Source organism: Hemibagrus wyckioides, linkage group LG11, assembly GCF_019097595.1.
Source record: "Hemibagrus wyckioides isolate EC202008001 linkage group LG11, SWU_Hwy_1.0, whole genome shotgun sequence".
Lineage (NCBI taxonomy): Eukaryota > Metazoa > Chordata > Actinopteri > Siluriformes > Bagridae > Hemibagrus > Hemibagrus wyckioides.
This window is the reverse complement of record NC_080720.1, coordinates 27,623,744-27,648,351: the sequence shown is the minus strand read 5'-3', so window position 1 is coordinate 27,648,351 and position 24,608 is coordinate 27,623,744. Positions and strand designations below refer to the sequence as shown.

At 38.5% G+C, this 24,608-nt stretch overlaps 1 protein-coding gene across 1 annotated transcript in view; it reads left to right on the top strand.

The window, feature by feature from the left end:
• Positions 1-24,608, top strand: part of prkcaa (protein kinase C, alpha, a) — a 187,493-nt gene that overhangs the window by 61,749 nt on the left and 101,136 nt on the right. The window lies entirely within an intron of this gene.

Sequence of the window (24,608 nt, the reverse complement as noted above, 5' to 3'; positions counted from 1 at the left end):
GCAAATAATAATTCGTTAGAATATTAGGCCACACCCATCCCAATTTTACATTTTTTGTGGGATATTGTATAGAATTCTGAAGTTGTGAATCATACGACGTGTATATTTTATGTTCTGCTTTCTAGGTTTGGCCACAGGTTTAACATGTACTGATCTGGATTTTTCTTACTTTGTTTGTTTTTGTAAATGAGGATTTACAAGTTGAATTAAAGGAGAAGTTCACTTCCAGAACACTTCTTTCTTCAGTCGTAAAGAAATTATGTTTCGTGAGGAAAACATTTCAGGATTTTTCTCCATATAATGGACTTCTATGGTGCCCCGCAAGTTCCAAACTTCCACAATGCATTTTAAATGCAGCTTTGAAGAGCTCTAAATTATCCCAGCCGAGAAAATTTTATACTTTTTAACCACAAAAGCTCGTCTATCGCTAGCTCTGGGATGCGTGTCCGCGACGATATGTACTACGTAATCACGCCGAAAGGTCACAAATGATGTAGGAGGAGCTACAGACCCAGTGTTTACTAGCATGGAGCCTCCTTGCTCTCAGATAATAAAATAGTTTTTTTCGATAGTTTGCGAATCTAAATCCATCTAAATTGAAACCATGTTCCCATTATCTGAAGCCATTCGAAGGCCTAATAAACCGATTTTTAATTATAAATTCAGATTGTAGTGTCACATTTCTCATTCCGTACTCCTGCTCTGAACATCTTGTCATGGCTTGTATTAACGTGTCATTGATAACGGTGGGTGAGGAAACTTGACCTTTACTCATATATGCCACTGATTTATGTTATGCCAGTTAGTTCATTATGAAGAGATTGGATCACACAGTGTGTGTGTGTGTGTGTGTGTGTGTGTAACTGCTCTGTCTATATGTTGTGTACTAAATAATACAGTGCTTGAAATACAGGACACAGGGGCAAAGACTGACTAGTGCTCAAATTGAAGGTGGTGATTCCATGGAAAGATGGAGATATACCCAGTGACACACAGTGTGTGTATGTGTGTGTGTGTGTGTGTGTGTGTGTGCACACTGACTGAAACACCATAACAAAGCAATGTTTTATCACATCACCACATCTCAGTGTAACAGAACACTGAGTATATTTTTGGGTTGGTGTTACTCTTAGCATTACATGACAGACCGTATGTGTGTGTGTGTTTGTGTGTGTGTGTGAGACCCTTATGAATTTTTGTTTGGTCAGTTGGTTAGATGGTTGTTTAAATAATTAGTAGCTGAATCAGTCGCTGCAGCAGTAAAGCTGAATACAACAAATGATAAGTCAGTGACTAACAGGCTATAAATATTTTACAAGACGTTAATGTAACAGTGAAAACAGTGTAAGTGACCACAGGGTTGGAGGTTGTTCTCTCGGTCTCTTTCTCTGTCTCTCTCTCTCTCTCTCTCTCTCTCTCTTTCTCTGTTTATCTTTCTTTCTCTCTCTCTCTCTCTCTCTCTCTCTAATATGATGTAATGCTTGATATAGCATCTTCCACCCCGCCTTCCTCTTAATAGGAAACTCAACCCAGACTATGTGTGTATGTGGTGTTCCCCAGTGCTCAGTAGCGCTCAGTATCCTTACCCCTGTCAGGTGTAACCTGAGAAACTACATACCTGATGTTTTATATTTAGCAACTCTACAGTTTAACCCTTAATCTGCTGCCACACACACACACACACACATGTGGATGCTCGGTGTCCAAACTTTCTCTTCATTTTATTAGCATTTGTCACCCACAGCACCGTGCTGTCTGAAACTCCTATTTATAACCCCTTGGGTTTGAATTAGAGTTGGACCCAGTCATTAATCATTCTCTATTAGCCCTCAGTGAGCTCACTGTTTCTCTGGAAATGCACAGACATTACTAAGACATTTCCCTATTCTGGTAAAGCACTGCCCAGTAGAATTGTTGTTACAGCAGCTTGAGCTTGTAAAATTATTTAACCATCATCAAAGCTGACACAAATAAACACATGTCCATTAACTTTTGTGGCTCGGAATTCACAATATATTAAATATATATAATAATTGATAAATAATAATAATAATAAATTTAAATAATACAAATAAACACACACAAAAAACATATCTATAATACATTTGTAATAAATATAATAATAAATAATAATAAATTTAAATAATATAAATAAACAACACATCCCAGAGTATTTTATTTCTCTTAAACTGCAGCAGTTTGATAGTACTAACAATGGCTTATTCAATTATTTTTATTTATTGGTACATAGTTACACAAAACAAACTATTTCCTGTTATCGCCTACATTATAGCAGCTAGAAAAAAAAGCTAAAAAAAAAAAAGCAGACTATTCTGTCTTAATGAAATCTGCATAACACTCTGCCCTCTTCCGCATACATGAGCTCATACTGTAGACACCGATGATTGGCTAGTGTTGCTGTGGTTGACAGGAAAGAAAAAGTATGCTGTTCTTGGCTCTCATCCACGGACATCTGTGGCATCATCTGGATTCGTTTTCATGACCCCAAGCCAAGATCAGGGCGAATGTTTTTCTGTTGCATGACTCTAAAGACCATTTGTTGTTGTATGTCGTAAAACTTAACGGAACAGATTTTTTAAAAAATGAAATTAACAATTTTGCGCAATGTTCAAGAATATCAACACAAAATCTGTTTATGTGGTTTGTCTAACACACCAGGCTCTGTGTCAACTCTGCCTAATATTGTGTTGGTCGCCCTTTTGCTGCAGAAACAGCCCGGACCCGTCATGCACTGTGTATTCTGACACCTTTCTATCAGAACCAGCATTAACTTCTTCAGTAATTTGAGCAACAGTAGCTCGTCTGTTGGATCGGATCACACGGACCAGCCTTCACTCCCCACGTGCATCAATGAGCCTTGGCCACACATGACCCTGTTTACCCTGATCACGTTTGATAGATACTGACCACTGCAGACTCTGATCCAGTCGTCTAGCCATCACAATCTGGCCCTGGTCAAACTCGCTCAAATCCTTGTGTCGTATGTGTCATAATGTTGTCTGTAATATACATTAACTGTAGAATGATGACCACAAAACAAGCTAATCTACCTGGGTTTTAGGCAGCCGTTTCAATTTCTCTGTGAAGCAAATACACAACTGCCTACCTAGGCAACCTCCTCCCACATAGGTGAAGATGATTTGCAATATTGATTGTGTTGTGTGAGCAGGTTACAGCACCTGCCTACTTAGCACAAAAACAAACAAAAAAAAAAACAGGAATATGCATTTATTTATTAAGCATTGCTGGTCAAATTCTCACTGCATGACTGTGCAGGTTGTGCTCACATAACAGTCATTCATTCAAAGAAGAAAAATCCGTCTAATTCTTTTATACTTCTTATAAAAATACAATTTTGCATGAAATTGGTTTGGATTTGTGAAAATAGTAATCCGTGTATACCATATTAAAATTTATACAGCGGAACTTTGGCATACGAATTCCCTCCCTTATCCGGCATACGAAGCAGTTTCGGCATATGAACGAACCAAACGCTGGCTATGTTGCGCGTACATCCAGGAGCTGTTCAAAACTTGTTTGCGTCAGTGGAATGCCAAGCGAAGCCAACCGAGTTCAGTCAGTGAAAGCTGTTTCAAAGAGTCAACCCACCATTGCCTTCATTGTGTTCAAAAGCTAGGTAATTATTTCGGGCGTTTTTTTGTTGACAGATTGGTGGCGTGGGTGATCTGTTCTATTTTTAGCCCAAGCTTGGTGGCACGACTTCCTGTGAGGAGTCTTGACATGGAATGCTTGGCTTGGGTCAGTTCTGTGTAATCAGCCATACAGTTTCCATAAGCTTCGTTTCGGTAATATTGGTCATATTTTAGGGTGGCTGGAACGGATTATCTGCATTTACATTATTTCTTAAGGGAAAATTCGTTTTGCAATACAGTAATACCTCACACATCCGCGAGGTTACACTCCAGGACCCATCGCCAATGATGAGGTTTCGCGGATGTGCGGTGGACTCTCTAAAAATGCTAATACTGTAGTGTAAATGCTTATTTTTAGGGTTTAAACCCTAAGTATGACCCCAGTCATGCTTCCAAAACACTTTTAGCTTAATACATTACCCTTAAAAAATAATGATAAATGATAATAAATGATAATAAATAAATGTTTGACGTAAAAATAGAGTACAGTATCGCCTGTATAAAAACCAAGGAAAAAATCACTGAGATCACTTATTCAAACCGATATGTATATTCGAATATACATGCGTGTTGAACCGAGTACAAGGTGTGGGGAGATGAACCGCGACATCACGTATACAAAGCATCGTAACTACCAGCCAATCCTTCCAACCCTTCCAGCCAATAGCATGTGGTAATGGCTGTACTGTACGTACGTGATATCGGTGACGTTCGATATTATTAAAATAACATTTATATTTTATTTATATTGATATTTTGTTGATTTTACTTTATATTTATGTTACTAAATTAATAAACTAAATTTTTCTTAATAATTTCGCATTAAAAAGCATGAAAATGTATAAATGGCCACAAAATTAGCTGTACACATTTTTGCAGGATTTCGCGAGGATTTCGCGGGTCTGCGAAAAATTTGCAGATGCAAATTAGTTAGGTTCCAATGAAAATTTCACGGATCAGTGAAGTCGCCAATCGTGATCTGCGAGGTATTACTGTACAAATTTTTACCTTAAGAATTCGCCTCCAGAATGAATTAAATTCGTTTGCCGAGGTTCCACTGTACGTGAAAAATTAGCTGGATGTTAGTTAATGTTGTGAAATTTTAGTTAGTTATTAGTGTATCTTCAGATAACGTTGTAAAAAATTCTCTTGCTTGGAAAAATACGAAAATCTGCTTATCTTTTTCAGTGCAGAAGATTTTACTTCATTGTAAACGTCATTGTAATGTATGACTGTAGAAATGTAGAATTAAAAAAAAAATAACAAGAAATATTGAATAAAACAGTTAATAAACATCATGCCTTGTATATACTTGAACAAAATCAGCAAGAAAGAAAGAAAGAAAGACTCGATAAACAGCCACCTCGAAAGATTTTCACGAGAGATTGATCTAACAAAAGGAAAACGTCTTGCTCTCTGTAGTTGATGTAATGAGCTGCTCTGGGTTTCAGAGCCGGGATCGAATTTCATCGGCGATGTTAAAGATAGCCAATCGATAATGTCTCTTAAAAATCAAGCTCCGTTTGCAAGGTGGAAACCTTGTTTGCTTCATCACGGAGCAGTTAGCAGTGTTAGCATTATGTATTTCTGGGGAACGTGAGAGCGTGAAGCAATATGAGCGAGACTGTATGTGAATGTTTTAGCGTTAACGTTTTATAACGTTTTATAACGTTTTATTGATGCTAACTGTGGGAATTTTGACTAGTTAGAATTCCCAGATCAGAGAGTTATCAGTCACAGCATGTTTACAATAATAATAAAATAAAAAGAAATATAGTACAGTATGACAGGAGTCTGATAGCACAATATGTTGAATTATTACATCTGATATTAAGGTTCCAGTAATCAGCGTCTGTGTCACATGATTTACAAAGCAATTATACACTCAGCGAGCGCTAATCAGATTACGAGAAAATTTGTAGCTGCAGAGTTATACTTTAAACAGTTAAATTGTTGTAGACTAATTTTATATGAAAGCTAATTTTACACATAATTTGTTTCTTTTTATACACAGAATGGCCATAACATTAAAGTCACTGGCAAGTGATGTGAATAAAATTGATTAGCTCGTTACTCCAATGGCACTCCAAGGTTGGGATATATTATGCAACAAGGAAAAACAGGCAAGAATAAGTCAGTGATTTTGACGAGGGCTAAAATGGCTCAAAACAGCAGGTCTTGTAGGGTGTAACCATTATTGCAGGGGATAATACCTACCAAAAGTGGTCCGTGGAAGGACAACCAGTGGACCAGAGTTGTGGATATCCAGGCTTCACTGATTTCACAGATTTTCTCTGGTCTGACCGTACAGATCGCCTACTGTTGCACAAATTGCTGAAAAAGTTAATGCTACTTGTGATAGAAAGGTGTCAGAACACACAGTGTGTTGTGTATGAGGCAGCGTAGCTACAGATTGCTCAGAGTGCCCATGCTGAAACCCGTCCACAACCGAAAGCACCTAATAATGGACACGTGAGCATTAGAACTGGACCATGGGGCAATGGAGGTGATGAAGGTGACCTGATGTGAGGAATCTTGTTCATGGATGTGTGTGTGTGTGGAAGAGGATGCAATATGGGGGAAAAAAGGCAAGCCAGTAGAGGCAGTGCAGTGCTCTGGGCAATGTTCCACATGGCATTCATATGGATCTTTCTTTAACACCTACCTAAACAACATTGCCATGGTATTCCCTAATGCCAGTGTCCTCTGTCACATGTTCGGGAATGGTTTGATGAACATGACAAAGAGACTCCTTCCAAAACTGTTAAATAAACATCTCACTGAAAACTGTAAAACTTACCGAAAACTCTGGTAAGTCGTTACCATAGAAACCAAATGATTGAGCTGAGGATGGAAGTGTAGAAAGCATCAACACTGTGTACTGCGATCAGTCAAGTGCTTTTAAATTCTAATAAACACACAATATACTAAATACACAATATCCTACTATACAAAATAACAGCATCGTCCTCTCAGGGTTGATGATATGAGCCCTCTGATTATCCCTGAGTTTGTAATCATTTTGTAATAAAGGCTGATTACCATCATTTATTATAAGACTAGAGAGAGGTGTGGTGTGTGTATGGCTGTTCATCAGGTTATTATTGCTGTGGGATGATTTGCTGTTGTTTACTCTTACTAGCTTGTTTACTTAATATATAGCACATGTCACACATCATATCACGGCCAAACATTGCTCTTAACCATCTGTCAATAAAAATGTTTGCCTTTAAGTAACATCCTGCTGAACCATCGGGATGCTGGTCATGTGCTCTAACTGAGTCGGTTCCTGAGAGGCAGTTCAGCAATGTTCAGTTGAAGAGTCTGTGTTTAACGACACCGCTGTTATTCCCAGTCATAAAAGGACCTAAGCTGTATAATAGCAAGATCATTCTAAATGCTAGAGATTTGCCTACAGAGGGCATTATGTAAGACCTGAACTAGAAAAATACATCCTCTGTAGTGCATTTACATTAAACCTTGGCTTTAAATCACAAGTGTGCTATTTAAATCGATGATATTTGCACTCAGTCATCAACCTTAGTCCAAAGTTCATGGGGAAAGTTAGATATATTCAGATATACATAACTCAGACCTCGGAGATCGCATTGAGTAAAGGTATCTTTTCAGTAGCGTACCTGTATATAGACTACTGACTTTAACTCTCTTCCCCCAGAGGCCAAAAAATGGAATTTGCTCCTGTTTTTGTTGTGTCTAGGTGAAGCATTGAATGTCTTTGTCATGTCCCATTCCACAATGATGGTTAAGATGAAGCTCATATGAAAGTAGACACTCAGAGTTTTAAGAATTTGTAGTTTTTCTTAAGTATTTCTGTTTTTATCTAGCCTGCTAGGAGCAATATATTTAGAGAAATGTTCAGACAAATGTTTCTATCTTCAAAGTAAATGGTGATATCAAGCCCATTTCTGCTCTCTGAGATACTCCAAGTACTTGTTCAAAGCGGCTAAAATGGTTATCTCCAACCACAAAAATTCTGTTTAAGGTTATCCAACAGAGGGAAAACACACACGTCTGACACTGAAAGCCAACAGAGTTCTGACTCATTTTATATCAGACTTTGCCATGATAAAATAATTCATTTGTTTATATTGATTGAAAAGTCGATTTCATTCCGCCAGCAGAACAGAACGCAAGTGTCCTGGTAAAAAGGGTTAAACTCGAGCACATGCATTAAAGCCCCAAAATGCAATGACTAACACAATGACTTATGAATGAGAAGATCTAAAAGAAGTCTAGTATCAATCATCATGTACCATTACAACACTATAATCAACCACAGAATAGCACTTGATCCAGCACAACCTATATTTTGCATTTACGTGTACAGTCGAACCCCAGCATACGAATTTAATTCGTTCTTAAGGTGAAATTTTTTTTGCGATATGAATTTTCCCATACGAAATAATGCAAATGCAGATAATCCATTCCAGCCACCCAAAAATATGACCAATATTACCAGTACAAAGCGTATGTAAACTGTATGGCTGCTTACAAAGAACTGACCCATGCTAAGCATTCCATGTCAAGGGTCCTTACAGGAAGTTGTGCCGCTAAAAATAGAACAGACCACCCACGCCACCAATCTGTCAACAAAAAAACAAGCAAAAAATCACCTAGCTTTTGAATGCATGGCGAAGGCAATGTTGTTATCCTGGGTTGACTCTTTCCAAACAGCTTTCGCTGACTGAAATTTTTTTTCGTAAACTCGCTTCGGTTGGCTTCGCTTGGCTTGAACGGCTCCCAGATGTACGCGCAACTTTGCCAGTATTTGGTTCGGTTCGGAAAAATTCTTCGTATGCCGATTCAAATGTCTTGCAAAATTTCAATTCTTAAGGCGAAGGGAGAGTATATGTATGCCGAGGTTCTACTGTGGTTGCGTATTCTTTCTGTCATGTCTTAACAGATAATGCTGCACACAAGTTCCGTTTCAAACCCTCAACTCCGCTCCACATAGCCTGAAACTTGACCAGGAGGTGAGACATTCCTGATTTTCTGTGCCAACCATTTGCTCAAAAAGATTACAGACTGGACTATGAGTCATGACAGTTCTTGGCGTGAAGGCTGTGTATTGTAACCGAGACTTTATGAAGAGGCAGAATTTTCATCATGACAGTATAATAAAGTAAAGTAATAAAGTTGTTTCTGGAATATTTTTTTGGACCTTAAACCCTCTTTCCACCTTTTTTTGTGATAAATTTTTATTACTTCCCAGCAGATATGTATCCTTTCTATGTACTGCTTATCAAATTCAAATTCAAATTCAAATTTTCAAATTCAAATTCAAATTTTCAAATTCAAATTTTATTTGTCACATACGAAATCATACATAGTACGACATGTAGTGAAATGATTTTTACGACTGTCTTACATAAAAGAGGAAAGAATAGAAAGAAAAAGTGTAACAGATATAAAAGTGTAAAAATATAAAAGTATAAAAACAAACACACACACAAAAAAAAAAAAAATATATATATATATATATATATATATATATATATATATATATATATATATATATATATAGTACAATATAGTATATGTATAGTATATGTGAAAAATAAAACAATATAAAATAAATATATGTGTAGACTCTATATGTACAGAAGATACAGTGTATGGATATGAATATATGTAGATACAAGGTCTGCTAAAGTCAACATTGAAATGGTGATGCAAAAGAGTGTAGTATGTACAGTGTGCATATGTAAGATAAATATCTAAATATATTGTAGAAGTGTATATGAGGCAAAATATAATGTCCAATTTTACAGGGAGCAAAGTGACAAAATATAATGTCCAGTTTTACAGGGAGCAAAGTGACAAAATATAATGTCCAGTTTTACAGGGAGCAAAGTGACAAAATATAATGTCCAGTTTTACAGGGAGCAAAGTGACAAAATATAATGTCCAGTTTTACAGGGAGCAAAGTGACAAAATATAATGTCCAGTTTTACAGGGAGCAAAGTGACAAAATATAATGTCCAGTTTTACAGGGAGCAAAGTGACAAAATATAATGTCCAGTTTTACAGGGAGCAAAGTGACAGTGCAAAGTGACAAAATATAATGTCCAGTTTTACAGGGAGCAAAGTGACAAAATATAATGTCCAGTTTTACAGGGAGCAAAGTGACAGTGCAAAGTGACAAAATATAATGTCCAGTTTTACAGGGAGCAAAGTGACAAAATATAATGTCCAGTTTTACAGGGAGCAAAGTGACAGTGCAAAGTGACAAAATATAATGTCCAGTTTTACAGGGAGCAAAGTGACAGTGCAAAGTGACAAAATATAATGTCCAGTTTTACAGGGAGCAAAGTGACAGTGCAAAGTGACAAAATATAATGTCCAGTTTTACAGGGAGCAAAGTGACAAAATATAATGTCCAGTTTTACAGGGAGCAAAGTGACAGTGCAAAGTGACAAAATATAATGTCCAGTTTTACAGGGAGCAAAGTGACAAAATATAATGTCCAGTTTTACAGGGAGCAAAGTGACAGTGCAAAGTGACAAAATATAATGTCCAGTTTTACAGGGAGCAAAGTGACAAAATATAATGTCCAGTTTTACAGGGAGCAAAGTGACAGTGCAAAGTGACAAAATATAATGTCCAGTTTTACAGGGAGCAAAGTGACAGTGCAAAGTGACAAAATATAATGTCCAGTTTTACAGGGAGCAAAGTGACAGTGCAAAGTGACAAAATATAATGTCCAGTTTTACAGGGAGCAAAGTGACAGTGCAAAGTGACAAAATATAATGTCCAGTTTTACAGGGAGCAAAGTGACAAAATATAATGTCCAGTTTTACAGGGAGCAAAGTGACAAAATATAATGTCCAGTTTTACAGGGAGCAAAGTGACAAAATATAATGTCCAGTTTTACAGGGAGCAAAGTGACAAAATATAATGTCCAGTTTTACAGGGAGCAAAGTGACAAAATATAATGTCCAGTTTTACAGGGAGCAAAGTGACAGTGCAAAGTGACAAAATATAATGTCCAGTTTTACAGGGAGCAAAGTGACAGTGCAAAGTGACAAAATATAATGTCCAGTTTTACAGGGAGCAAAGTGACAAAATATAATGTCCAGTTTTACAGGGAGCAAAGTGACAAAATATAATGTCCAGTTTTACAGGGAGCAAAGTGACAAAATATAATGTCCAGTTTTACAGGGAGCAAAGTGACAAAATATAATGTCCAGTTTTACAGGGAGCAAAGTGACAAAATATAATGTCCAGTTTTACAGGGAGCAAAGTGACAAAATATAATGTCCAGTTTTACAGGGAGCAAAGTGACAAAATATAATGTCCAGTTTTACAGGGAGCAAAGTGACAGTGCAAAGTGACAAAATATAATGTCCAGTTTTACAGGGAGCAAAGTGACAGTGCAAAGTGACAAAATATAATGTCCAGTTTTACAGGGAGCAAAGTGACAAAATATAATGTCCAGTTTTACAGGGAGCAAAGTGACAAAATATAATGTCCAGTTTTACAGGGAGCAAAGTGACAAAATATAATGTCCAGTTTTACAGGGAGCAAAGTGACAAAATATAATGTCCAGTTTTACAGGGAGCAAAGTGACAGTGCAAAGTGACAAAATATAATGTCCAGTTTTACAGGGAGCAAAGTGACAAAATATAATGTCCAGTTTTACAGGGAGCAAAGTGACAGTGCAAAGTGACAAAATATAATGTCCAGTTTTACAGGGAGCAAAGTGACAAAATATAATGTCCAGTTTTACAGGGAGCAAAGTGACAAAATATAATGTCCAGTTTTACAGGGAGCAAAGTGACAAAATATAATGTCCAGTTTTACAGGGAGCAAAGTGACAGTGCAAAGTGACAAAATATAATGTCCAGTTTTACAGGGAGCAAAGTGACAAAATATAATGTCCAGTTTTACAGGGAGCAAAGTGACAAAATATAATGTCCAGTTTTACAGGGAGCAAAGTGACAAAATATAATGTCCAGTTTTACAGGGAGCAAAGTGACAAAATATAATGTCCAGTTTTACAGGGAGCAAAGTGACAGTGCAAAGTGACAAAATATAATGTCCAGTTTTACAGGGAGCAAAGTGACAAAATATAATGTCCAGTTTTACAGGGAGCAAAGTGACAGTGCAAAGTGACAAAATATAATGTCCAATTTTACAGGGAGCAAAGTGACAAAATATAATGTCCAGTTTTACAGGGAGCAAAGTGACAGTGCAAAGTGACAAAATATAATGTCCAGTTTTACAGGGAGCAAAGTGACAGTGCAAAGTGACAAAATATAATGTCCAGTTTTACAGGGAGCAAAGTGACAGTGCAAAGTGACAAAATATAATGTCCAGTTTTACAGGGAGCAAAGTGACAAAATATAATGTCCAGTTTTACAGGGAGCAAAGTGACAAAATATAATGTCCAGTTTTACAGGGAGCAAAGTGACAAAATATAATGTCCAGTTTTACAGGGAGCAAAGTGACAAAATATAATGTCCAGTTTTACAGGGAGCAAAGTGACAAAATATAATGTCCAGTTTTACAGGGAGCAAAGTGACAAAATATAATGTCCAGTTTTACAGGGAGCAAAGTGACAGTGCAAAGTGACAAAATATAATGTCCAGTTTTACAGGGAGCAAAGTGACAGTGCAAAGTGACAAAATATAATGTCCAGTTTTACAGGGAGCAAAGTGACAAAATATAATGTCCAGTTTTACAGGGAGCAAAGTGACAAAATATAATGTCCAGTTTTACAGGGAGCAAAGTGACAAAATATAATGTCCAGTTTTACAGGGAGCAAAGTGACAAAATATAATGTCCAGTTTTACAGGGAGCAAAGTGACAAAATATAATGTCCAGTTTTACAGGGAGCAAAGTGACAAAATATAATGTCCAGTTTTACAGGGAGCAAAGTGACAAAATATAATGTCCAGTTTTACAGGGAGCAAAGTGACAGTGCAAAGTGACAAAATATAATGTCCAGTTTTACAGGGAGCAAAGTGACAGTGCAAAGTGACAAAATATAATGTCCAGTTTTACAGGGAGCAAAGTGACAAAATATAATGTCCAGTTTTACAGGGAGCAAAGTGACAAAATATAATGTCCAGTTTTACAGGGAGCAAAGTGACAAAATATAATGTCCAGTTTTACAGGGAGCAAAGTGACAAAATATAATGTCCAGTTTTACAGGGAGCAAAGTGACAGTGCAAAGTGACAAAATATAATGTCCAGTTTTACAGGGAGCAAAGTGACAAAATATAATGTCCAGTTTTACAGGGAGCAAAGTGACAGTGCAAAGTGACAAAATATAATGTCCAGTTTTACAGGGAGCAAAGTGACAGTGCAAAGTGACAAAATATAATGTCCAGTTTTACAGGGAGCAAAGTGACAGTGCAAAGTGACAAAATATAATGTCCAGTTTTACAGGGAGCAAAGTGACAGTGCAAAGTGACAAAATATAATGTCCAGTTTTACAGGGAGCAAAGTGACAGTGCAAAGTGACAAAATATAATGTCCAGTTTTACAGGGAGCAAAGTGACAGTGCAAAGTGACAAAATATAATGTCCAGTTTTACAGGGAGCAAAGTGACAGTGCAAAGTGACAAAATATAATGTCCAGTTTTACAGGGAGCAAAGTGACAGTGCAAAGTGACAAAATATAATGTCCAGTTTTACAGGGAGCAAAGTGACAGTGCAAAGTGACAAAATATAATGTCCAGTTTTACAGGGAGCAAAGTGACAGTGCAGTGCACACACAAAGATGTACAGAGAAGATGTACAGTGAGTGTTATTGTGTGTACAGAGTAGTGCAATATAGCATGTGCAACAATCAGCTGAGGTAGAATGTTATGTTGTGTGGGGGTAAGAATAGAGAGTCCAGATCCTAGGTGTACTGGTTGAGGGCCCGAATGGCCTGCGGGAAGAAGCTCCTCCTCATTCTCTCTGTGTTCGCCTTCAAGGAACGGAAACGTTTCCCTGACCTCAACAGAGAGAAGAGTCCATTGTTGGGATGGCTGATGTCCTTCATAATCTTGCTGGCTTTGGTCCAGCACCGCTTGCTGTATATGGTGTCCAGGTCAGGAAGCTCGGTGCGGATGGCGCGCTCGGCTGATCGCACCACCCTCTGGAGAGCTTGCCTGTCCTGTTTGGTGCTGTTCCCAAACCAGGCAGTGATACTTCCCATCAGGATGCTCTCAATGGTGCAGGTGTAGAATGTCTTTAGCACGTTTGAGGGCAGTTTAAAGTCCTTCAGGCGTCTGAGATGATAAAGACGCTGCCGGGCCTTCTTCACCAGGGTGTTAACGTGACAGGACCATGTCAGGTCCTGTGTGATGTAAACACCTAGGTAACAGAAACTGTCCACTCTCTCCACTGTGGTCCCGTTGATGGTGATGGTTATCCTACTAAGGCTTGTGGGAAACCTGGAGTCTATCCCAGGGGTCTCAGGGTACATCCTATACCCTGACACAGAATTTAGAGATGCCAGCCTACAACACATAGTTTTAGACTTAGAATAAACCAGGAGGAAACCTCTGAGGTACAAAGAAAGGTACAGCAACCTCCATGCACACAGGAGGTGGGAATCAAACCCCCAACCCTGGAGGTGCGAGGCATAAGTGGCTTAACCACTAAGCCACTATATGACAACAATAAATAATAAATACACCAGTACTGTAGCTGGTTTTAACGATACATCAAGGTTCAAGTTTATTATTAAATGCCGAAGCATCAATATACAATGTAATCCTTATTCTACATTTGTACACTCGTTCCATAGGGGCATATTGGGAGAAACTGTTGTTTCTCCATTGTTTTGCCATTGTGTAAAATAAACTTTTTAGGCAGAAAAAATGAATGAGAAAATGAGTATTTGTAGACCAAACTAAATGAAAACTTGCTGGAACGCTGACTTTATTCTTACCCGTGTGTGTTTGTTAATAAATGAATCATCACTAATAAATGACCAAGCCAGTAAACAGATTTATATTTAGTTGTATTTCGGATTAAATGAAGCCATAAGGTCATTGAAATTAGTTATTTAGACATGACTGTGTAATTTGTATAAACATGCTATAGGCCATTTATACGATTTAAAGCCGTAGTGCGTAATTTTACTTCAGTGTAAGAGCTCTTATAGGATGAATCCAAAAAAAATCACGATTTTCATGAATACCACATGTTTTGCGAAAACAGTTTTTACGAAATAAGTTTTGATGTGCCCCAGTGTCGTGTTACAGACATGCGCCTATTGTGAAGATCAAGCTGATGAGTCTTTGAGGTAAAAAATGTAATTGTTAGCGAAGCGTTACTGTCGCAGTGTTTTACTGGCAAACCAAACACCTGTGCACTGTTTGTTTGGACTGAGGACGCAGCACTGACACCCCGCACACCCGCTGATCCAGGAAACAAAGCTAGCGCTGTTATGAGTATCTCTTTCTCACCAGCTGTAGATGACAGAGCACATTCTCACTTTACTCCCCTGTTAGAAGCCTCATTATCTGCTTTACACTGCTAACAGTTCACACCTTCTCTTCCTGCCCTTCCTGTTGTGAAGCTGTGCTAGGCTACATTATGCTAACGGTAGAAGCGTGGCGAGCAAGAAAAGGCTTTTTTTAGGGATTAACATCACAGCGAAGCTAATAAACTTGGGGCTGTGAATGAACTTGATCACTTAAGCAGTATTTTGAAGGAAGGGAAAATAATTCAGGGGAAGAAATTTTGGATTAGCATAAAAAACAGCATGGTATCACTTTTACTGTCTTTTTATTTCTACAGCGAAATTTTAATAGAAGGCAAAGAAAAATTGTATTCTTAGATCTCTATTTGTTTAAATGATTTAGTGATAAATTTTTGGTCATAAGTCTCGGTGATATTATTTTAAGCTAACAAGACTAAAACATGCTAAGCATTAACTAACTAGAAACGAGGTGAACTAACTAGAAAGCGACAGTGATTTTGGATTTGTTTCCATTAAAAAGACAAAAAGAAGTGGACAAGAAGCCTGCAAAATGAACAAAACTTACTTACAATCCACTTCCATTTCTATCTGAAGTTTTCTGCTGTGCCTGCTCAACAAAGAAGCCCTCGAGCAAGCGGCAAAGTTTTCACATCATTCAGAAAGGGTGAAGCGAATTACCAGGTCAAATGCAAGTTTCATCGCAAAACATTTGTGCCTGCGCACCGCCGGTGAAAACCTACGCTTTTGCTCAGCTTTTCACATGCTGGAGGCAGTGTACAGCATTTTACTTTCCGCTTTAAACATTAACAGCTGTGGAGGTGCATCGAGAATCGGTTTATAATCGGATCGTGGCAGAGCGAATGGAAATCATAGCGATATGTAGGCTGCCTCAAGATTCCCAAGCCCTGGTAAAAAGGAAACAAATGAAAGTTTCAGTAAATAGAGAAGTCCAAAATGACACCTTCAAAAAGGACCAAAATGGTACATTGTTGGCTAATGGTCTGAGTTAGTGAGGTTTAAGCCCCAGCATTGCCAAGCTGCCACTGTTGGGCCCTTGAGCAAGGCCCTTAACCCTTTCTGCATCATAACTAACCCTGTGCCCTAACCTCTAGCTTCCTAACAAGCTGGAATATGTGAAGAAGAATTTCACTGTGCTGTAAAGTATACTCTTAGGTATACTCTCAGTGGTTAAGATGTTGGATCACCGATCAGAACATTGTGAGTTCGAATCCAGGGTTCACCAAGCTGCCACTGCTGGGCCCCTGAGCAAGGCCCTTAACCCTCAATTGCTCAGTTTTATAAAATGGGATGAAAATGTAAGTCGCGTCGGATAAGGGTGTCTGCCTGAATGCCTGAAATGTAAATCTTCCCTTGCTATCAAAACTCACATATTCCCCAAAGAAACTGATACTCAGGATTCCCTTCATGTATTTACATAACACGATGCAGAACCTGCTACTGCTGGGCTCTTGAACAAGGCCCTTAACCCTGTGTGTAGAAACTATATTGACAAAAGTTTTGGGACACCCCTCCAAATCATTGAATTCGGGTGTCGTTTTTCAGGGGTTGGGCTCGGCCCCATAGTTCCAGTGAAAGAAACTCTTAATGTTTCAGCATACCAAGACATTTTGGACAATTTCATGCTCCCAACTTTGTGGGAACAGTTTGGGGATGACCCCTTCCTGTTCCAACATGACTGCACACCAGTGCACAAAGCAAGCTCCATAAAGACATGGATGAGCGGGTTTGGTGTGGAGGAACTTGACTGGCCTGCACTGTCCTGACCTCAACCTGACGGAACACTTTTGGGATGAATTAGAGTGGAGACCTGAGTGGCCAGGCCTTCTCGTCCAACATCAGTCCCTTACCTCACAAATGCGCTTCTAGAGGATTGGTCAAAAATTCCAATAAACAAACTCCTAAACCTTGTGGAAATCCTTCACAGAAGAGTTGGAGCTGTTATAGCTGCAGAGGGCAGATCAACTCCATATTATGTTCATGTGCATGTAAAGGCAGACGTCCCAAAACTTTTGGCAATATAGTGTATGTATTTGTGACAAATATAGACTTCTTTTAAAAAAGAAAACTTTACTTGCTAAGAAAACTCAAATATTCCCCCCAAAAGACTGGCACCCAGGATTCCCTACAACATATTTAGACAAGGTTGGAGTATCAGGACAACTCCCAATGATGCCACAGTCACTTTAAAAGCAGTGACTTCACATGTAACACATCACCATGTACTATCTTCCTCCAGGCTTATATCTTCAGCTTGTCCACCACCAGTTAAAAAGCAGCTCAATAACAGAATCTGTTTAGGTGATGCAAGCTTAGGAAAGAACATGGTGGAGCGAGAGAAAGAACAGACTAAAGGTGTTAAAAAAACACACAAAAAACTACACAACTTACTTTTCAAGCAGTCAGAGACAGTTGTGTTATCATACTGAGTTCCAACTAGCCAAGTGATGTTTACATTTAACAGGAAGATACTTTGAAAGGAGTCTCAAGCGTCAGTGGTTTGTACCATTTAGAGGTAATTTTTTCACCACGGAAAAGCAGCACGGAAAGAAGAGAAGCTGGCAAGGAAAAGTCTGCAAATAGCAGCATCGCGAATGGCGTACTACACAATAAACACTTACACTATACATGAAAATACTTCTTTTGTGTCTTTGTGATTTGTGGTATATTTCTTAATTAACACACACCTTGGTTTACAGTGGGATGGTATTTAGGTTTAAGGTTTATTAGTCAAGACACATAAAATAGTAAGGCTGTTCCTCCATGATGGGTAGATTTGCTCCTCTGTGTGTGCGTGTGTGTGTGTAATTTATTTGTGTACCAAGGCTACAATATAGCAGAAGCGTGACTCTACATTATGCTGGTTTTTGTCCATCAAGCTATCTCTCTCTCTGTCTCTCTCTCTCTCTCTCTCTCTCTCTCTCATTATCTCTCTCATTCTCTCCCTCTCTCTCTCTCTCTCTCTCTCTCTCCCTCGCCCTCAACCATGTTTCCTAATTGAAGGTCTCTATGCCTCGTTGATTCTGTTATCGGTCCATTAGCCTCCTCGGTGCACCGCGTGACGGATCTGGAAGATGTTGGCGATGTCGGTGCTGACCCCAGTGAAAAGAAACCCTTCCATCTTAGATAATGCTTCGACTTGCATGTTACTGTAGAGACAACACCTCTGATCATCCACTAGAATAAAGCTGAACCTTCTGGTGATTTGCACTAACACTTTCCCCTAAGACTGGCTGCATTTTCTTCCTTTAATCTGTCATCTGTTGGGTATTTTTGCCACAATCCTGAAACCTTTATTATGTTATAATCCCAGGGCTTTATTTATTTATTTATTTATTTATTTATTTATTTATTTATTTATTTTATTTATTTTTAACCCTGACTTTACCTGCATCTCCGGACTGATGGATATATCCACGCCTGACAGTTACATATTCATGAAATGCCTTCACACACTTCCAGGGAGCCCTTGTCATTAACGTCGTAACTAGACCGTAATGAGGCGTGCATGTTTGCGCCTTTGCCACTCAGCCAGATAGAATCGCGTCAAAGTAAACCTGAGTGCCTCCGGAGAAATCATGTGCTACGAGGCTCTATCGCTTGAGCAGCTGGTTCGTAGATGGATGGCACAGATTAAACCCCACAGCACCACAAAATCTGTCCAGAGTCTCATCAACAGGTTTCAGTTAGCTTTTAGCGCTAGCTCATTTCCCTTCTTTTTTAAATTAACGTCACTGCTTTAATTTCACCTCCGAATGCTAACTTTGACTTAAAATTCTAGTCACACAGCCTCACAAAATGTAACTACCCACCTCCTCCTGTAGCCAAAACACTGTTACTGTTAATTATTAACATGAATTTTTAAGCTAATCTGCATTTACTGTCTAAGTCACATAGGTTTGCATGTTATCCATACCACACTTAGCAATATTAGCATTGCTTTAAGCTAACTTCCATTCCTTGCCTCAGGCAAAGCACACATATTGTGGTATTAACGTCGTTTGTTTTAAAGCTAGCCTTCATTCAGTGCTTTAGTCACACAGCCTAAGGTCAGGTTTCCATTTACATGCAAGTTGTATTCTGTATATAACAAATTTTAAAAAATCCTGAAGCTAGGCACGAAATCTAACTCTCATTCCTTCTCTCAGTTACACAGGCTATCCAGTATTAGCCAAGTGCAGGTATTATTAGCTAAAGCACCCATATTATCTATTATCCAAACCTAGCAGAAGCAAACACTGAGGTGTTAGCATTCATGATTTTAAAGCTTCCTTTATTCATTGTCTTAGTCTCGTTATCCTCAGTGAGTTTTATCCATATAAAAACTGTTAGATGTTGGTTAAATGTTAGCTAACCAGCCCAAGCACACATTGTACCATTAGCATTCTTTTTTCTTTAAAGCTAACCTGCATTTCTTAGTCACATAGGCAATGTTAGCCGTCTTTGATGCATGATTATTAGCTAAAGTGCATTCAGTGATATCAGCATTATTTTTTCGCTATTGTTTGTTTTAGTCACACAGACAATGTTAGCCAACCCAATTGATTATTAGCCCAAGCACTCTTAGTGATATTATCATTATTTTTTAAACTAGCATCTATTCATTGTTTTAGTTACACAGTCAATATTAGCTAACAGCTATGATTATAAACCAAACCACATATATTCATATTAGCATTCTTTGTTTTAAAGCTTCATTCACTGTCTCAGTCATATAATCAATGCAGATCATATTTTTCAGAGTTAGCAAATTTTGCAATATTAGCATCACAGAAAGCCTCACTGAGTCACATAGCCGTTGTTAGCTAACTCCAGTATTTATTAGCGAAAGCACACATTGTGGTATTAGCTTTTTTTTATTTTTTTTAAACCAACATTCATTGTCCTAGTCACATAAGGTTTGTGTTATCCTTTACACACGATATTTGCTTATTTTAAGCTAGCACACACTGTGGAATTCGCTGTCATTATTTTAATGCTAACCTCCATTCACTGTCTTAATCACATACTCCTGGTCCTCAGTGTGTGTTCGCCATAACACAATTTGCAATATTACCATTATTATTATTATTATTATTATTATTGCTAAACTTCATTCTTTGTTTCAGTCACCTAGGCGATGTTAGGCAGTGCTTATTAGCTTATTTAGCTCTATTTACAGTTTTAGTCACAAAGGTAGGATCTTTAGTGAGTGGTTTCCTTAACTTAGCATTATTTTTTGTTAAACTCCATTCGTTGTTTTAGCCGAACAGTGTTAACTAACTTAAGTGATTAGCCACACTTTTTGCCAGTATATTAGCATGCTTTGCTGTATTCCCTTCATTCATTGTCTTAGTCAGATAATCAGTGTTAGTCATGATCTTCAGAAAACTATGCTTAGCACACTTAGCAGTGTTAGCATCCCTGAAAGCCTCACTGATTGTCTTTTTTAACCTCCATTCGTCATTTTAATCAGTGTTCGCTAACTAGCCCAAAACGCACATTGTAATATTAGCATTGTTAAAAGCCAACTCTCATTTCTTAGTCAAAGAGGCAGTGTTAGCTGGGAGTATTAGTTAAAACACACTTAGTGTTATTAGCATTATTATCACTACATTTACTACATGTCTTAGTCACATTTCAGTGATATCCTGAACACATTTAGCAATATTAGCCTTTTTTTTTTAGCTAACCTTATTTCAATGCCATTCACAAAAAACTTGATGGTACCTTATTATTTTTCTATAACTGCTATCATGGTTTATTCCTCACACGTTTCCCACTCTCTTTGCTACGCGTTTCTCATTCTCTTTGCTACGCGTTTCTCATTCTCTTTGCTACTGTTTATCCATCTGCCATAAAAGCAAGGGTAGCAAGACGCATGGATCTATTCCACCCAGCAGATCTGCCCCTGCTCCGAGGCACAATAAAGATTTTTATCCCAGACCCGTTGTGACCTTTTGATCTCTCTAAATACAAGTCTCTGGATAGCGCACACACCACAGAGCTCCAGGGAGAGACGACAGAATCACCAGAGCCTTCATGTTGCATTGTGACTCAGGCTGACCTTTTCGCGCTCTCTCTCTCTCTCTCTCTCTCTCTCTCTCTCTCTCTCTCTCTCTCTAGCTGGTATCCTAGCATAAACATGAGCCACCTTGATTTAAAATTAATCAGCCACTTGCTTTTAATTAGCAGTGTAACAGTTTAGTAACATTACTGTATCTAGGCTAACATTCTAGCTAAACACACACACACATGTTGGAAAAGTTTTCTTTTGTCCATCTTTTTCTTTCAGACAGTCAGCATACTACTACTACTACTGCTACTACTACTACTACTATTACTATTACTTCTGCTCCTCTTACTACTGCTTCTACTACTGCTACTGCTACTACTGCTTTTACTACTACTACTGCTGTGACTTCTACTACTAATACTACTACTACTGCAACTGCTACTACTGCTGCTACTTCTAGTACTACTACTACTGCTACTGCTATTATTACTACTACTACTCTTGCTTCTACTACTGCTACTACCTCTATTGCTACTGCTGCTGCTAAAACTACTAATACTACTGCTACTACTACTGTTTCTACTACTACTGTTACTACTACCACTACTACTACTAGGGTGGTGGTGGCTCAAGTGGTTAAGGCTCTGGGTTGTTGACTGAAAGATTGGGGGTTCAAGCCCCAGCGCTGCCGAGTTGCCACTGTTGGGCCCTTGAGCAAGGCCCTTAACCCTCTCTGCTCCAGGGGTGCTGTATCATGGCTGACCCTGTGCTCTGATCTACCTCCAAGGCTGGGATATGCAAAGACAGAATTTCACTGTGCTGTAATGTATATGTGACAAATAAAGGCTATTTCTTTCTATTTCTACTACTACTATGTACAACAGTTACTACTGTGTATAGTTTATATTAATATGTACGGCATTGTCTAAAGAAAAGAGGGAGAATTTGCCTCGGAGTCTGCTTTCCAAAAATGCTTGAGTTTATAGCTTTTGCAGCTGTCTAAACCCGAGGCTCATAACTGCGCATCTTGGATTTGGTGTTCTCTTTCCTCTATTGAAAGGATCTGGAATTCATATTGTTTACATCTTGCTTGGTTTATAGGATTACTCAGGCTACCAAAGTTCGCATAACAAACCCTACTTCAGCATGCAGGCCTTAACCGAATAACAGTCCGCATGATCCGCGTGTCATGAACAATGTCATACTCTTGAGATTATTTCTTCATTGCAGTAGCGTGAAAATAAACCCTTAAAGCGCTCATAGCATTGTCAATTTGTTATGGAGCTTTATTACCAAACAGGGACAGATGCTGCAGCTTTAATGTTTTTGTTTGCTGTATACATATGTGAAGTGAATTTTTGTGGTAAAACATATTATTTGAACATTTTGGTTATGTACAGTGCCGTGCAAAAGTATTTACCCCTTGTTGAACATTTTAAAATGATACAACCTGGAACTGAAATTGACTTACTGGGGTTTAAAATGTGTGTGTGTGTGTGTGTGTGAGAGACCTGTGTGTAGACATAGTGAATGTGATCTAAACCTTTTGGCCTGGCACATATCTCACTACATTTGTTTCCACCCTGAGAAGCATGGTGTTGATAGCATCATGTCATTGGAACAGTTTTTCATCAGTACTACACTGGGAATTTGGGCAGGGTTGAAGGCTAGATGGATATACAGCAATCCTGGAAAGCCAGACAGTATTTTTTTTTCTTTGAACATCCCACAGAGCAACATTAATAAAATATTACGTTCATATAAAATGTATAGAATGTATAGAAAAGAGGCCAGAAGTATACCAAAAATCAGAGCTTGGGTAAGAAGGGGATTAGACAGAGAAACACCCCAAGAGGCCAAGAGAAGATGAAGAAGCTGGAGAAATCCGGAGATGGAAGAAGCTGTTCACTGGACATCCACAGACCAGACACTCTACAAACCTGGGCTTTGTTGATAAGAATATATATATATTTAATTACATGTGGAGACCACAGCGAATTAACTGTTTGACCGTGACCTAAAAGAATGTTTTTGTTGGAAAACCAATGCTGCTCATCACTCTGAGAAGCATGGTGGTGGTAGCATCATGTGTTGGGAATGGGATTTTCATCAGTATTGGACTGGGAAGTTGGTAAGGGTTGAACGCTTGATGTATGGAGCTAAATATTTGACCTGCAGCCAGATCATTCTTATCAGTGACCTCATCATTATTACTCTAATAATCTAATCATTGTGAACAGAGTAGGCGTTTCCACAAGAGGATTTAAGGGGGAAAGACCATTGTCTGGGTGAAGACCATTGTTAAATGTTCTCTTAATTTGCGTGTACATGTGTATGGAGGTTGAACATGTCCTTATGTCTCAGAGTGGATCTTCTCCGAGTCGTCCGCCTGAGCAAACATTTCCAAAACAGCATTCAGATGGAGGATCATTTTTCCTTTTGACAGTATTCACTCGCAACTTGATATTTACAGTGACATTAATTGAGCCATTATGCTCAGGAAAAAAAATCTGCTTGACTCCTAAATGCTGACTGATTCAGTATTAAGAGCGGTGTTTTAAAAACAGACCCTGGCAAGCTTAGCGAGCGTGTCTCATCTGCTGCGTCTGATTAGCAGCTTGGATCATTAAACACGGAAACGAATGTTGCTGTTAACCCTGGTGAATGAAATTTAGGAGTGTTTTTGCACTCCATCTTCTCGGTTTTATTACTCAGGGACTGTTAACTGTTTCACATTATTACACAGTTAGATTTTCGCTGTTAGCAGTTTGTTTTGTGGCTGGAGTTTGATGCTACGTGGATGTATGTACAGTAACACATCATTAATCCTTTTTACCCGTATGCTGGTGCTCCATTCCACCAACAATAGAAATCGTTTTATGGTCCGACATTTTCAGTCCTCTTATACAGTTGTAAAATCCCAACTTTTACAATTTTTATCATATCCAGTACAATGCGTCAATGTTGTCAGCTGTTTATTGTTGTGAATTGTCCATTAAAAAAGTGTTTATTTATCTCTTGCCATTTAAAAAAATCTAACAAAAAATGCAGTTTGTCATGTTACTGAGAAAGTTAAGTAGTTTTTATTTGTCACATATACATTACTGCACAGTGAATTTCTTTCTTTGTCTATCCCATCCTTGGGATTGGGGTCAGAGCACAGGGTCAGCCATGGTGGCCTTGCTCAAGGGCCCAGCAGTGGTAGCTTGGCAGTGGTGGGGCTTGAACCCCGATCAACAACCCAGAACCTTGACCACTTGAGCTATCACTGCCCCTAATGTAGCAACGATTGGTTTATACAGTCCCCAGGTTTCTATCTGGCATCGCACTGGCCACTTGGGCTCTGTAGCCGAAGGCTCTAACCACTTATGGGTAGGATATACTGGGCAAGTAGAAGATCTGTGGTCAATACAGTTGTCTATTGTTTTGAAAATTAAGTTCATATCCCACTGTTACACATCCCACAGTTTAAAACA